At 28.7% G+C, this 15962-nt stretch overlaps 1 protein-coding gene across 1 annotated transcript in view; it reads right to left on the bottom strand.

Annotated features, from left to right (window-relative positions):
- LOC105843864 (uncharacterized) overlaps positions 1–15466 on the bottom strand; it is a 94972-nt gene extending 79506 nt beyond the window's left edge. Inside the window, exons 1-3 of the mRNA XM_065796191.1 lie at positions 15321–15466; positions 6975–7073; positions 3984–4067 (exon numbers count right to left, since the gene is read on the bottom strand). The gene's annotated coding sequence lies outside the window, so the exon portion shown is untranslated. The remainder of the gene's footprint in view (positions 1–3983; positions 4068–6974; positions 7074–15320) is intronic.
- Between the last annotated feature and the right edge of the window lie 496 nt (positions 15467–15962).

Here is a 15962-nt window from a genome sequence, read left to right as displayed (position 1 = left end):
TTTAATGTCGTTTTTATTAGTTATGCTTTGAAAGAACGCATTCTCAAAATGCACGCAGTCATTTGAGAAAGACCTCTTAAGCGAGTTGAAACTTTTTTCCTTATGAAGTTTAATTATTAGTTTAGATATATTACATAAAGAATCATACTAAGATAAATAATCATCGTTAAGATCATATTATAATTGAAGTAAGTATATATAATAGTTGTATAAACATTTTTATTAGATAAAGTAGAAAGGATTTTAATTTTTTAAATCGTTTATATTTTGTTTGTTTTAGCTTTTCTTTTAGCAGTTTTATTATATTATTTTTTAGAAAGAAAATGGGGTTATAGATGTTATTTAAAGTTATACTAATGCTATTTCCATAAAATGGTTATTACTACTTTGAAATTTCTGTGATGCTATTAACTATTTTTGTTCTTTTTTAGAAAATTTAGAAAAATCGAATTAAAATTTTGTGCCAACACTGACATAGCATGTCACATGTTATTGTATGTAAAAGTTAAATTTTGTTATGAGGATTACAGTTCTTATGAAAAAAAAGGTAAGGAGTATTGTATGTAAATATATATTTTGTTTACTTTGAATCTTTTTGAATTTTCTTGCGTCATTTTAAACTTTTTTGTTTGCACACGTTTATTGTTTGCATTTATGCTTTTTTGATATGTATGAGTATGTGGTAATAGGTGCTTTATAGTTGTTTTATCAATGTGTTTTTATAATAATATAAAGTGTTTTTTTATTGTTTGTGTATGCAGAGCCGGATCCAGCTTTTTTTGGTCTTTGAGATAGCTAACTTCCAGACATGAAGCAAACACCAAACATTTATATGTTTATACTTATGTCAAATAAGGATGCTTTGCAAAAAATTGCAATGATTGGAGGCTGGGAACAAAAAAAACCCAAATTTTGTGCCCCCCCCCTGCCCCAAACGTGAGAGCAACAAGTTGATGAAATATTTTTTGCATTTTTTTTTAACTAGACTAATATTCATCGATAAATTTTAAATTTCATAGTAAAATATTTTAGCTTTTAAAAGTTATGACCATATAAAGTTTAAACCCCCCTCAATTTGAGGGGGTTATAAATTTTATATAGTCATTATTTTTTAACACTAAAAGATAATACTATGAAACTTAAAATTTATCGATGAATATAAGTCTAGTTGAGAACAGTACAAAAAATATTTTATCAACTTGTTGCTCTCACGTTTGGGGCAGGGGGGCACAAAATTTGGGGTTTTTTTGTTCCCAGCCTCCAATCATCGCATTTTTTTGCAAAGCATCCTTATTTGACATAAGTATAAACATATAAACATTTTGGTGTTTGCTCCATATCTGGAAGATAGCTATCTCAAAGACTAAAAAAAGCTGGATCCGCCCCTGGTATGTGTTAATATGTGTTATATAATTGTTTTTAAAAATGTGTTTGAATATGTATATAAGGTATATATTTAACCTTATATACATATTTAAACACATTTATTGTGTTTAAAGTTGGTACATATGTTTATATTATACTTTTTCAAAGTAGGTATGCGGAAATCGCGTTTTACGGAACCAATAAATGTACTAAAATTTTGTGCAACGCTTTTTGAAAATTGATTTAAAAGCTTAGGGCCAAGGATAGAACCTTGAGGAACCCCTGAAGTAACAGGATATGAATAAGAATGTTGTCCACCAAGGATAACTTTTATACTACAATTGGTAAGGAAGGATTCAATAATCTTAATGATATTACCTGACACATCGAAAGAAAAGTGCTTATAAAAAGATATCGAGAGCAATAGCCTTGGCCTCTCCACATCTAATGCACAATAAAACCTATCAGTTATTTCCCTTAACAAAATCTTGTTTATGATAGTAAGAAGACTAATGGGGTGGTAGTTAGACGAGTCAGATCACTCTCCAGAATTTTTAAAAATAAGTTGACAGATGCCGCTTTCCAGCAGGCTGGAAAACAAGTCTTTAATAAGCACTTGTTAAATAGTTTTGAAAGTATAGACAACAGCTTCAAAAAACACTTCTGCAAGACTATAACAGGTATGTTGTCCGGACCACAAGCTTTAGTAGAGTCTAAGCAAGAAATCATTTTACATACAGAAGCTGGAGAGATATGAAGTCATGCAATGGATTAACCTGTGTGTCCGCTATATCATGTCAAACGCGACTAGTGAAATCAAGAGATGATATTGATGAGAAGTTCTTAGCAAACAATTCAGCTTTGTCTTTAGGTGAGTTGACAAAGTCTAAACCATGCAAGAGAGGTTGCCTAACAGATTTGCCCTTGTAATAGATACTGTTAAAGATTCTCCAGAAGTCACGATAGCCTAATTTTTGAGATGAAATATGAGAATTTGTCATCTGAGAATAGCAGAGTTTGACGTTAGGCAAAACCTTTTTACAAAGGTTGATTTTAGAAATAGAGGTTGTACCAAATTTTGTTGACTTATTTTTTAGAATTTCATATAAACATAGATATTTTTTCAAAAATAGATTGATTTAATTTGAATAATATGTGTCTTTTGATTACAATGACGAATTTTATAAGTGGGTTTATTGATATTCAAAACTGTTGTTTACTTTCTCTATCAAGAAAATATTGAAGATAAAGCCTGACAAACTCTATCTTTTTCAGACTCTCGAGTATGCTCATTTTTTATGTTGTTGTCAAGTTTTACCAAATTCAGAGGCGGCGATATCCTATTTGGGCGCACAATTTTGGTACCTAATTTCCTTTTTTCTATAATCTTGTACAGATTTTTGTTGATTTATTTTTCGGAATTTCATTCCAACATAGATATTTTTTAAAAACTTGAATGAATAAACTTTAATAATATGTGTTTTCTGAATAAAATAATGAATTTTATAAGTAGATATGTTGATATTCAAAAGTTTTGGCAAAACGGTTCTTTACTTTCTGCATCAAGAAATTATTGAAGATAAAGCCTGACAAACTCTCATTTTTTCTGACACTCGAGTTAACATATTTTTTATGTTCCTGCCAAATTTTGTTGCCAGATTCAGAGGCGGTGATACCCTATTTAGGCGCAAAACTTTGGTACCTAATTTTCTTTTTTTATTAATCATTTGCGGGGAGGGGGGGGGGAGTACGAGATAAAATTCTTTCCAGGGTAAATTTTATTATTATTGATAATCACATTGTTATATTTTAATAACAATAACAATAAACTAATGTTCAATAACAATAATATAAACCTTTTTAACTTAAAAAGGTTTATATTATTGTTTGTTTATACTACTACTGTCATAATTAATAATTTTATAATGTTGCTTTATTTAGATAAAATGAGTGAAAAGTTAAATTGTAAGAATTTTAATAATTTCATTTTAAAATTTATTTATTGATTTTTGAATGGAAACAGTAAAACTAATAGTAATACTATTATTACTAGTAGTAATATTACTATCAGTGTAAAATTATTAATAGGGTGTTTTCAATAATACGGTGCTTACCCCAACCCCACATACACCCTGACTCAAAAATCAACCTCTCGTATTTGTTCTAGAAGGAAATAAAAGCAACTACTTGTATATAAAAATTAGCAATTACAAAACAAAAAAAAATACTCTTATTTTAAGATGAATTATTGATATTATGACAGTGAAGGTGGAGGTTGGGTGGCCCCTCTAGCCTACCAGATACGCCCTAAGGATGTAGGACAGTGTTAATGTGTAGGCTATTCTTATATCTATCTATTGAAACTAAGTTTTAGGCATATATATATATATGAGTTGACAAAGTTATAATAATTTTAATTAAAAAATATAAATTTATTTTGACCACATTTTTATCAACAAATACATATATCTAAAAATCGGTACTTAAAACGGCATAACTTTTTGTGGAATCGTTCGATTTTAATAATTTTTTCACTTTTAAAATATTCAATAGAAGTTCCTTCTAATAATATATAACAACCTAGAATTTAATCAATAAAAAAATTTCATGTAGCATACCTATTCAAAGTGCTGTGACTTGGTAAACTGTGTGCTATTGTATCTTTTGAGTTGATAGAATTTGGCTTATCTTCATGTTGGTGTCTATTGTTAAAAATGGTAAATAGATAATTTTATTAAAAATCACTTCTTTTAACCATTCACTAAAAGCCAATACAAATTATTTTGCCATATATACAATTTGTTTCATCTCAATTTGTTTTTTTTGTCTTTAGCGCTGTTTACTACATGATTTTGCTATAAATATTTTGGAATCATGATATTCCAGCATAAATTATTTTGAAAAAAAGGCCAGCGCCTTGGTTTCATCAGAAATAACCAAAACAAACTGAGAAGCGAGCGGTATGATGTCTTACACGAACATGTAAACAACCTTGGAAATAATCATAATGTTAGACAGGACGTGTTGTAGTTTTGCCATCAACTTATGTAGGAAGTCCTAGAGCTTTAAAGGAAAACTTTGAAGATGCTGTGACTATAATTAAAAAGTATGGTAAACCAGATCTTTTTATTACTTTCACTTGCAACCCAAAATGGCGCGAGATAACTGAAAATTTGTATCCAGGTCAGACAGCAAATAATAGACCTGACTAAGTTATTCGAGTATTTAAACTCAAATTAAATAACCTTCTCAATGACATTTTTAAGCATGGTGTATTAGGGAAAGTTGTAACACATGTTCAGGTTATCGAGTTTCAAAAGCGTGGTTTGCCACATGTTTATATTTTACTTCACTTTGCAAATGATGATAAGCTTGAAACAGCTCATGATATCAATAATTTAATATCTGCAGAAATTCCCGATCCGATCGTTAATCGAGACCTTTATGGCGTCGTTAAAACTTGCATGATTCACGGCCCATGTGGCATACTGAATCCAAATTCTCCTTGCATGAAAGATGGGGTGTGCCGCAAAAACTATCCTAAAGAATTTAATGCTAACACAGTAGCAGTTCATAATGGTAATCCATGCTATAGACGTCGTGATAATGGTTTGGTTATCAGTATTAAAGGTAACAATGTAGATAACCGCTGGGTGGTACCTTACAATCCATGGTTATCAAAGAAATATCAAGCTCACATTAATGTTGAAGCTTGCATGTCTGTTAAGGCTGTTAAGTATTTGTACAAATATATATACAAGGGTCATGACTGTGCCAATATTTTAATAAATGAAAAAATTAATCATGATGAAGTAAACACTTTTTTAGATTGTCATTATGTAAGTGCACCTGAAGCATTGTGGCGAATTTTCAAGTATCCAATAAGTCACACACTATTACACGTCTTAAAGTTTATCGACCTGAAAATCAAAAAGTGTATATAAGAGAAAGAGCAAAACAAATGGTTTTAGATTGTGGAGCTCAACGTGAGACGCACCTAACGGCATGGTTTAAGTTAAATACTGAAAATGAAAGAGCACATCGCTATTCGTATGTAGACATTCCTTATCACTTTATATTTGATGATAAACATTGTAAATGGAAGGTTATACAAAGGGGTGGTAATAAGGTGATAGTAAGAATGTATAAAGTTAATCCAACTGGAGAATTGTTTTTTCTTAGACTGTTACTTTTGCAAGCAAAAGGTGCAACATCTTGCGTACTGTTAATGGTATTTTCCTTGAAACATTTCGTGAAGCACGTATTTTGAAAGGTTTGTTGCAAGATGACACTGAATGGCAGAATACTCTTTCTAAGGCGGTTTTAACACGTATGCCAAAGCAAATTAGACAGTTGTTTTCAATTATTTTGACCTTTTGTGAACCTGACAATCCTTTGCATCTCTGGAATACATACAAAGCTTTTATGATGGAAGATTTCATTCACCGCTCAGTCCCACTTCTAATAGCTGAACAAGCTACTCTTCATCAAATTAAAAAGATTATAAATTAAAGTGGTAAAACACTGGCTGATTACAATCTGCCTGTTATTGATGAGTTAAAATCTAGAATAATTTGATGAAAATGTTCAACAATTTATTGACGAAGCCAACCAAATGAGACTGTTGCTTAATGTCAATCAGTTAAATGTATGTAATGCTATCCTTGCTGCATTGAATGAGCAGCCAAGTGTAGAAAATCAACATTCTAGATTGTTTTTCATGGATGGACCAGCTGATAGTGGTAAAGCTTTACTTATAATTATTTGATTGATGAAACCATAAGTAGGGGGCTTTAAATCTGCTGCAGCTCCATGGACTGGCATAGCAGCAACTCTTCTTACAAATGGATCTACATTGCATGGCCTATTCAAACTTACTGTTCCAATATTGGATAATAGCACATGTAATGTAACTCCTAACTCTATACACTGGCATTTTTTAAGACAAGTTAGTTTGTTTTTGCTTGATGAAACATCCATGATACCTAAACATGCCTTAAATGCAATTGATAGGTTGATAAAAGATATTTGCAACACCAACTTTCTGTTCGGAGGAAAAATCAACTTAGGTACTACTTCAAATTATATTGTCAATAATAATTGAGCTAATAAACGTATTAGTTACATTATTAGATAGTATTAGTAGATATTTTAACGTCTATACATTTAAGTGCTTTTATTGTTTAGACACAGAATTGAAAAGACTGAAATAAGTCAGTGTTTTTGCTATTAGATATTTGTAAATAGGAATTTGTTTATTTGTACTGTAACTGGAATTTTAAATCTTCAAGTACTTTAGCTTTATTTTCTTTTTTCTTTTAGGAGAGTTGGAAAAAAAACTAAGTATAAATTATATGATAAGTATAGTTAAATAAACAAAGCATTTAAATCGTTACCTCAAAAGTCCAAGTCAGTTGTCACATTTTAGAAATTGTTTAGGAGATAGTAAATAGTAAAATAATTAGTCTTCGTTGGCTTATTCTTGATGGTTAAATTTATGTTATTTTTTTCGTGTTCTATTTAATTTGTCTTGAGGCACATGAAATATAATTTTGACAGAAATAAAAAGTTAAATAAATAAATTAAAAAGTCATTTCTGGACTACATACGTTTTTCCTTTGAACATTGTGGAGACACCAGACCCTTTATATTGACCAAACTTTGTTTCACATTGTTGTAGGAAAACAGTCTTTATACCTATGTAGATACTAAAAAAAATAAAAAGGTCTCATACATAACTCATTTTTACAAAAAACTGGATAACCGACCTTTGTCCTCTGAGGTACAGTTATTAAAATTTAAAATTTATTTTAGTTTGTAGTTTTGGTTTAGTTTATAATTAATTTTTGTTTAGTTTTTGTTAGTTTTAGCTTCAGTTATCTTTTTTCTTACTTTAGACAACTTCATGGAAGAAATGAGGGGAATAGGTAAAAAAAAATATAATTATATATTTATTTATATGTGAATATTATTCTATCAATTATTCTGAGGTATATTTTTTGTCTTTAGTGTCTGGTAGAAGCATAACTGGTAGGGCTGTGTTTTAAATTTTATATATTTTTTATGGCGAAATATGTGCAATAGGTGAAAGAATTATTTAATATAAATATGACATTTTTAAAATGTTTGCATTTTACTCATATTTTTATTAAAATTAAACTTTTCACAAGTTTAACCCTTTTTAATTTACTTTTTTTTTATTATTATTATTATTTTTAGCATCCTCATCATCCTGTGAAAATGGTGAGGTTATGCCTTATATTTTGATTAAAAAAAATTGTAAATATTTTAAAATTTTATTATATCCTTCTATTTGTAATTTTAGAGTCGTTAGCATTTGAGCAATACCAAAGATATCGCTCCCAACACCCAGGGCCTCTCTCGGAGAGGTCCTTCAATAAGTGGCGAAGTAATGGCGGTATGGATGAGCCATCCTTTTAATGGAGGGCTCACCCATACCGGGGTGTTGGGAGACACCGAAAAAAACGACAACCAAAAGGTTGTAAATGTCTTCTATCAGTGAAGATATTTATAACTTTTTTGTTGCCGCTTTTTCTTCAGTGATTTTTTTTTTATAAATTTTTAAATTTTGTAATTTTTTTTTAATTTGTAACAGAGACGAGTTAATAAAAGCATTGGTAAAAATAATTGGGGAGTTCCGGATAGAATATTCGACCGGATAATAAAATATTTAATTGATACACGGATTTGTGTATTATTTGGGTACTTTCAAAAATTTTATTGTATTAAGTTTTTCAATGAAATTTTGAAATTTTAAGTCGAAACTTTAACTTAATACAGAAGAAACCGAAATCAAAGTTTTAAGTTATGAAATGATTAATCTTTAATGATTAAAAACAACGAAACTAGTTTTTCGTTGTAGGTTCTAGATATGTAAGATAAAGTATTGACATTTAGATTTTAAGATTTTTAAAATACACCAAAAATTATATCAATTTTTTTACATCAAGTAATTAAAAAAAAAATATTTTAGACCTAAAAATTAAAAAAAAAAAAGATTTGAGCAGAATTTAAAAATTATGAAATGTCACTTAAAAGTATTTTAATTAGTCCGGTCAAAATAGTGGTAGGTTTGCAATAATTCGCATAGAGCTAAAAATCGGTACATACGTTGGGGACATTATTAAAAATGAAATAAATAAAATATTATAATATTCTTTTTCAAGATTTTTTAAACTAAATTTTTTTTAATAACCAAATTTTAAACGCTATAAGTATTTTATCACGTTACAGTCCCGTAGTAACCGGGGGTCAGGAGGGGCATTTGCCCTTCCCAATAATTTTTCAAATAAATAGTTTTAAAGTTAATTATTAGAAAAAAGCAAGCGATTATAAATTAAGAAATAATAATAAAAAAAGAGTAGAAAAGACCTAATTTGTTATCCGTATTTTCGGCGTAAGTTCCTTTGGCAAAAAAACTTGGACCTACTACTATTTGACCTACCCAATAGTATTGCCCCCACCCCCAATATAACTTTTGTTCCTAAGGACCTGCGTTATACCAAATTAAGTTCGTCTTAAACGATATTTCGTCTGGCTTTTGCAGTTAAAGCGTTTGGTTATTTCCCATAACGACTTGTACTACTATTTAATACTTTTTTACAATTGTCGCAATTATTTTTTATTTGTTATAAACTTTTAACAACAAGTGTGAAACATTTCTTATTGATCGTGGAATGAAGACTTTAATTGATTCTAGATGACGTATAAATCTGATGACGTTGCGAAAAATGTTACTTCACGCGTTGGGATGAATGTGATTTATTTGCTACTGAAGGCTAGGTACCATAATAGTTTATTCAATGATTTGAATGATTCGATGGAAGAAATATTTAGATACAATAAAAATAGTGATGATCTTCAGTTTTTATTGGAAGAGTTTAAAAGTATTTGCAAAAATCCGGATTTAAATAACAGAACAATTGAACGTAATTTAAATAGCAAAACAATTAAGATATGATTGAAATAAGTATGGTAATAAAATTATTTTCACTGAAAAACCGGGCAGATTATCTTTCATTTGTTTTTTTGACAACCATTGTGATATTCTTAACCAAGCTTATTATGAAAATAAAGCCAAAATAATGAGGAAGAACAATTTCAAATCTTAAAAACTGCATCAGCAATTATTCGAAAGGACATCTAATCATTAGTCATAGTACCAATTATTCTTCACCTAGTTGAATGTTTGAAGATATTACCAGCGATATTCCTGAGTCATCGACTTTTTTTTGGACCAAGTAATTCTTAGAAATAAACGATCTAAATTAGAACATATAAAACTAGTGTGTACAAGTTTCAGCCACAGTATTATATTTGCAGTTAGGTCTAGATTTTTCAAGTCAAATTACAATTAGGTCTCTCAGTATTTTTTCATAGACGGTTTGGTTCAAAACACCGTACGCAAATCTTTTCTTCTTTTGGTTAATGCGCATCCTACAACGACATTGTGATGTATGAGGAATCATCAGTTTTGCATTCGTACATAGTTATTTATCGTATGGCAATATTGTTTGGGGTAGTACAAACAAATCTAAACTCAAATGTCTCCTCAAACAACAAAATCATGCAGCACGCATTATTTATTTTCAAAATCGCTTCACAAACGCTAAACCTCTTCTAAGAAGTATGAGCACTTGATATTTATGAAATAAATGTATTCAAAGTTACACAATTTATGTTCCAACATCAGTTTAAAAAAACTCAGAAGGTTTTTGAAAATACTTTTCCAAAAATATTAAACCGATACAACACTCGATCAACCGGAAATTATAAAAAACCTTTTCCTATATCAAAACTTACGAGCTTTGCCATTTCCTATCGTGGCCCAATGCTATGGAACCATTTTACAAGCATGAGTTGTAAACTAAGAAAAGCCAATACCTCTCAAAAATTCATAATTGAACTAATTATTAATCAAGATTCCTTACTTGATTTTTTCTAACAATAAACTTTTACTGTCTTTTTTATTATCAAAGGATACTGATGATAAGATTTTATCTTCTTCAGGTTCTCCAGTCTTGAAACTACTATATATGATAAAGTGTATTTTGTATTTAATATTTTTAAATATTTTATATGTCGGAAATCATCTTTAATTTTAAATAGTTGCTTGACAAAAATAAATAAATAAATAATAAATAAATAAAAAAATCAATTCTTCATCATTCGCATTTTCTTACTAATCTTACCACCACGAACTGGCGCATTTATTCAATATGTTGCAGATAACGCTGATATGAATGTAAAGAGTTTAGACGATAATAACACGCTTCACATAAAGGGTATCATTCAATTTGTTACCACGAAAATTTCATTTACACAAGAAGATCAAATACAACAAATAGATCTTGTTATTAATGATAGTTGCAGATCTTAATATTACCATTGAAAATATCATAATTAACATAATTTCATATAACGATATCGAAAGTGGTTACAATAATTCAATATGTGAAGGATTTCTTTATCAGTCCAATGAAAAACTAAAAGAATTTGAAAAACGAAGACCTTCAGCAAAACTATGGATGCAATATTTTAATATGGTGTCGATCGCAAAGAAGTTTATAAGAGCGGAACGCATGGTAGATTGGTAAACTTATTTGAACAGTATCTTCTTGCTCATTATAGAGCTTCAAAAAAAAATTGTTTGTATAGACAAGTATAGATATAAAAGTTTTGTAGAAAATACACGGAACAATAAAAGAGTGCAATTATCTTGTCTTCCTCCAACATCTGCTTCTGCTAGTCAACACTTATATCAAGTATACTATCAAGTTCAAGTATGGATAGGCAATCAATAGGACCCAGCTGACTGGGGTTTGAATTTAGTTGGTGGGAGTGGGAGCCAATTCAAGCTTTACTTCCACTTGCTCCGGAAATACTTCTCAATACCATCTTTTGCAATTGCAAAAAAGGTTGTAGTGCAAAATGTAGCTGCAAAAAAGTCGGGTTATTGTGTTCACCAGTATGTATTAATTGTCGAGGTTAGTGTAGAGATGTAGCAAAAAGGAGTCTTTTCTTCTGGTTTTTTAGTGAAATCAGCGGTTTCTTTGCAGGGCAAAAGGCAGCTCTAATTGCTTTTGTATCTCGACTGATGATATCCAGGGATCCTTCTTGACGGATCTGACGATCATAGAATCTTCTCTAGAAGTGGTGGAACGCGGTCTTCCACCTTTGTTATCTGCTGCCAACTTGCCCGTAGAACGATATTTGGAACATAGTCTTGATACGGTTCATTTTTTCACGCGATATTTATCACAAATACTTTTTTGTAACATTCCACTTACGTAATCGCCAATAATTTTCCTTCTTAGTTCCAATCCAAGACTGTCGGGAGCCATTATTGCACTTGAAGTCATAAAAATAATAAAAATAAATAATCACGCTTCTCAAGGCTTACCGTGTTACATTTACCTTGTGATGATACAATAATGCTCTGTGGAACACAACGTCTTGGTTGGATGTGGACTGTATTGATGTAATGAAACACTTGTTGTATTTCACTTCTTGTATTGATATTCTTCGATAAAACACTTTGATAAAACTCACTTCGATAAACTGTCTTGATAATACTGACTGATTGACTTCCATATACTGACTGAATTACATTTCGATTTACATGTCTCTTATATAGTAAAATGAACCTGTGTGAACCTGTTCTGGAAGATTCTAGATGCTTCTTTTCGATGCTTCTTTTCGATGCTTCTGGAAACTTCTGGATGCGTCTGGATGCTTCTGAATGTTTCTGGATATTTCTGAATGCTACTGGATGCTTCCAGATGCTTCTTGTGGAAACTTCTGGAAGCTTCTGCATGCTTCTGGAAACTTCTGGATACTTCCTTTAATTATTAAAAAACTTCCGTGACGTTCACACGGACCAGACTTAAGAAAATGAAACAAACCAAAAAAGTTGATCTTGTTTTTTTCGCTGCAAAATGGCACTTGTCAAAGAAATTCTGCTTGTGTGCTGTCACCTGTCAGCTGATTGCTCATGTCATGGCATGCTATGACTCCAGACTCCTGAACTGTTTGATGTATTAGTATAGTTCGTTTCGTTTTTAAGACATGTAAAATTAGGAACACTTTTTAGCATTGTTCGATGTTGGTTGCAAATGTTTTGTCCAATACTGTATATAGTATATTGTTAATCTACAATAAATTGCCTACCAGTTGAGCTAAATATTAAAAATTCATTGTTTTTTTCAATTTTCAGAAAATATCTGGTAGTGTACCACCTTAAAGTAATTAATGAAGTTTTAGTTCAAAACAACAATGGCAAGTAAACCGTGACATAATCAAAGTCGTCTTGCCTACCTATCATAAATTAATAAAAGTTACATAAAAATCTAACCACTAATGACTAAATGAAAGTCAGGGAAGTATATGTATTTACGTCATTAGGAGATAATAGGAAGAGCATATCCAAGGATCAAGGAGGTACAAGTAAAAATATATGAGTAGAATCAACAATATTCATCATTCATCATTATAGGCAGGAAACAATGAAGCACAGGTTTACATCTACACCAGCCTAATAGATGAAAAAAGGATGCAAGGCCGATCAACGAAATTATTCTGTTTACCCCTACAAATTTTAGTAAATTTCCTAAAACCTTTTTTTAATTTGATATAAATTTCAAACATTGTAATTTAGATCTTGTACAGGCTAATCTTTTTTTTTACTATTTGTTTTTTTTTATTAACGATATTTGTGTTGGTGTGTATAGTCTAAAATGTTGTATGTATTGATTTTAATTAGCTAACGACAACTAATTGTATATTATCAACGGCAAATGGCGTTTTTGAACGAAATTGAATAAAAATGAATTAGCTTTTAAGCTAATTCATTTTTATTCAGTTTAATCTGATGAATTTTTATCTTTTTAAGATAAAAATTCACTCACACTCAGTTAAACTTCTTTCTATAATATAATAGTAATAATATATTAATGTGTTAACAATTTACAAAATGATTTACAATTTATAATATAACAACGTTTTTTTCTTTATTTTTATTGATCATACCTATCGTAAGCGCAAAATACAGTTAACATCTCATAATAAATTCATTGCATTTTTCGTATAAATAATAAAAAATAAAAAAAATCAATTGAAGGTGCATGCTATATTTAAAGTTAAATATTAGCTTTATCATTTGAAAATAAATATTAAGCAGATATTAGTGAAATAGAATAGTGCCACGGGTTATTTGATTCAAGAATAATTACAGAAAAAATAACCCCCAGACTTTAATTAGATTACTTATGCGCAATGAGTTTGTTTACTCTTTTTCGAAATGTGTTGCATAAATATATTTTCAAAAATTTACTATGTAAATTAAAATCTCTTTAGTTTTAAAAAAGTTGTTAATATAAAGTTGTTTATAAAACAATCAGTTGAGCTTTCGGAAAAAACCACAAAACTAATCACGCAATAAAAATTAGTTAAGTGGAACAGAGAATAGACAGTTTTGAATTAATAATTTTATTGTGGACATTTGAGTAAGGCAAACGATTAAGTTGATCAAAGTATCTTTTGAAAAAAATTAGTTATCTATGGAGTATATATATAAATATATATATATATATATATATATATATATATATATATATATATATATATATATATATATATATATATATATATATATATATATATATATATATATACAGAGGCGTAGAAAGAATTTTTTGGTGTTTGAGATAGGTAACTTCCAGACATGGAGAAAACTCCAAACATTTATATGTTTATACTTATGTCAAATAATGAGGGTTTGCAAAAAATTGCGATGATTGGAAGCTGGGAACAAAAAAGCCCCAAAATTTTCGCCCCCCCCTGCCCAAACGTGAGAGCAACAAGTTGATGAAGTATTTTTTGTACTATTCTTAACTAGACTTATATTCATCGATAAATTTTAAGTTTCATAGTATTATTTATTAGCGTTTAAAAATTATTGCCATATAAAACTTGCAACCTCCTCAAATTGAGGGGGGTTTAAACTTTATATGGTCATAATTTTTGAACGCTAAAATATTTCAAAATGAAATCTAAAATTTATCGATGAATATAAGTCTAGTTAAGAATAGTACAAAAAATACTTCATCAACTTGTTGCTCTCACGTTTGGGGCAGAGGGGGCGAAAATTTTGGGGCTTTTTTGTTCCCAGCTTCCAATCATCGCAATTTTTTGCAAACCCTCATTATTTGACATAAGTATAAACATATAAATGTTTGGAGTTTTCTCCATGTCTGGAAGTTACCTATCTCAAATATACATATATTATTAGATATAAATATGTAAATGTTATTATTAGATATACATATACATATATATATACATATACATATATATATACATATACATATATATATATACATATACATATATATATATATATACATATACATATATATATATACATATACATATATACATACATATATATATATATATATATATATATATATATATATATATATATATATATATATATATATATATATATATGTTTGTATATATATATATATATATATATATGTATGTATATATGTATATGTATATATATATATGTATATGTATATATATATATATATGTATATCTAATAATAACATTTACATATTTATATCTAATAATAACATTTACATATAAATATCTAATAATAACATTTACATATTTTAAATAATTTTGAAAATGGTAATTTTTGTACATACGGTGTTTGCTATATTACTTCATTTTTAACTGATAATAATTTTATAGAAAATATAACTTTTGAGACTTTTTTCACAACTGGAATGCATTTTAGAATGGCACACCTCAACTATACTTATTTTTCACATATTATAAAATATAATCAAAAAACTATCAGTGAACTAATAATCAAAAATAAAATGATACAAAACTAGTCATATAATACGTAATAAACACCACTCACAAACAAACATTTAGTGAGACAAGAAAAAGTTCATCTTTGTTTTCTGGTTCTCTAGATAATGCTAAAAATCTTTATTTATCAATAAAAATCTTTCCACATTATTATTATTGACATTTTAATGCATATACAAATTTCATTAAATAGCTATCGCTGTTGCAACTCATTTGAATTTATGTATCAGTTAAAATGACGTAGTTACTGATTTACTTTAAAGATTTGATTTTAAATAATTGACATTAGCCCATCAGGTTGCGACTAGGCCGTTATTTATGCTTGTATTTGAAACTGTTAAAAAGCAAGTTACATCGTTACTTTAATAATATAATTTATATTTAAAGATTTCAAAATACTTTTAAAATTAAAAAAACAAAATTTATGCAAATTTATGTAAACAGTTTGAAACTGAATTAAAGCGCTATTTATAACACAAATTTATATGTATATTTATAAATATATACATATATATATGTGTATACATATGTGTATTTATATATACATATGTATATATATATATACATATATATATATATACATATATATATATATATATATATATATATATATATATATATATATATATATATATATATATATATATATATATATATATATATATATATATATATATTTATATATATGTGT

This window comes from Hydra vulgaris, chromosome 04 (assembly GCF_038396675.1).
Source record: "Hydra vulgaris chromosome 04, alternate assembly HydraT2T_AEP".
Taxonomy (NCBI): Eukaryota; Metazoa; Cnidaria; class Hydrozoa; order Anthoathecata; family Hydridae; genus Hydra; species Hydra vulgaris.
Note: the sequence above shows the minus strand (reverse complement) of the source record. Positions and strands in the feature narration are given on the sequence as shown.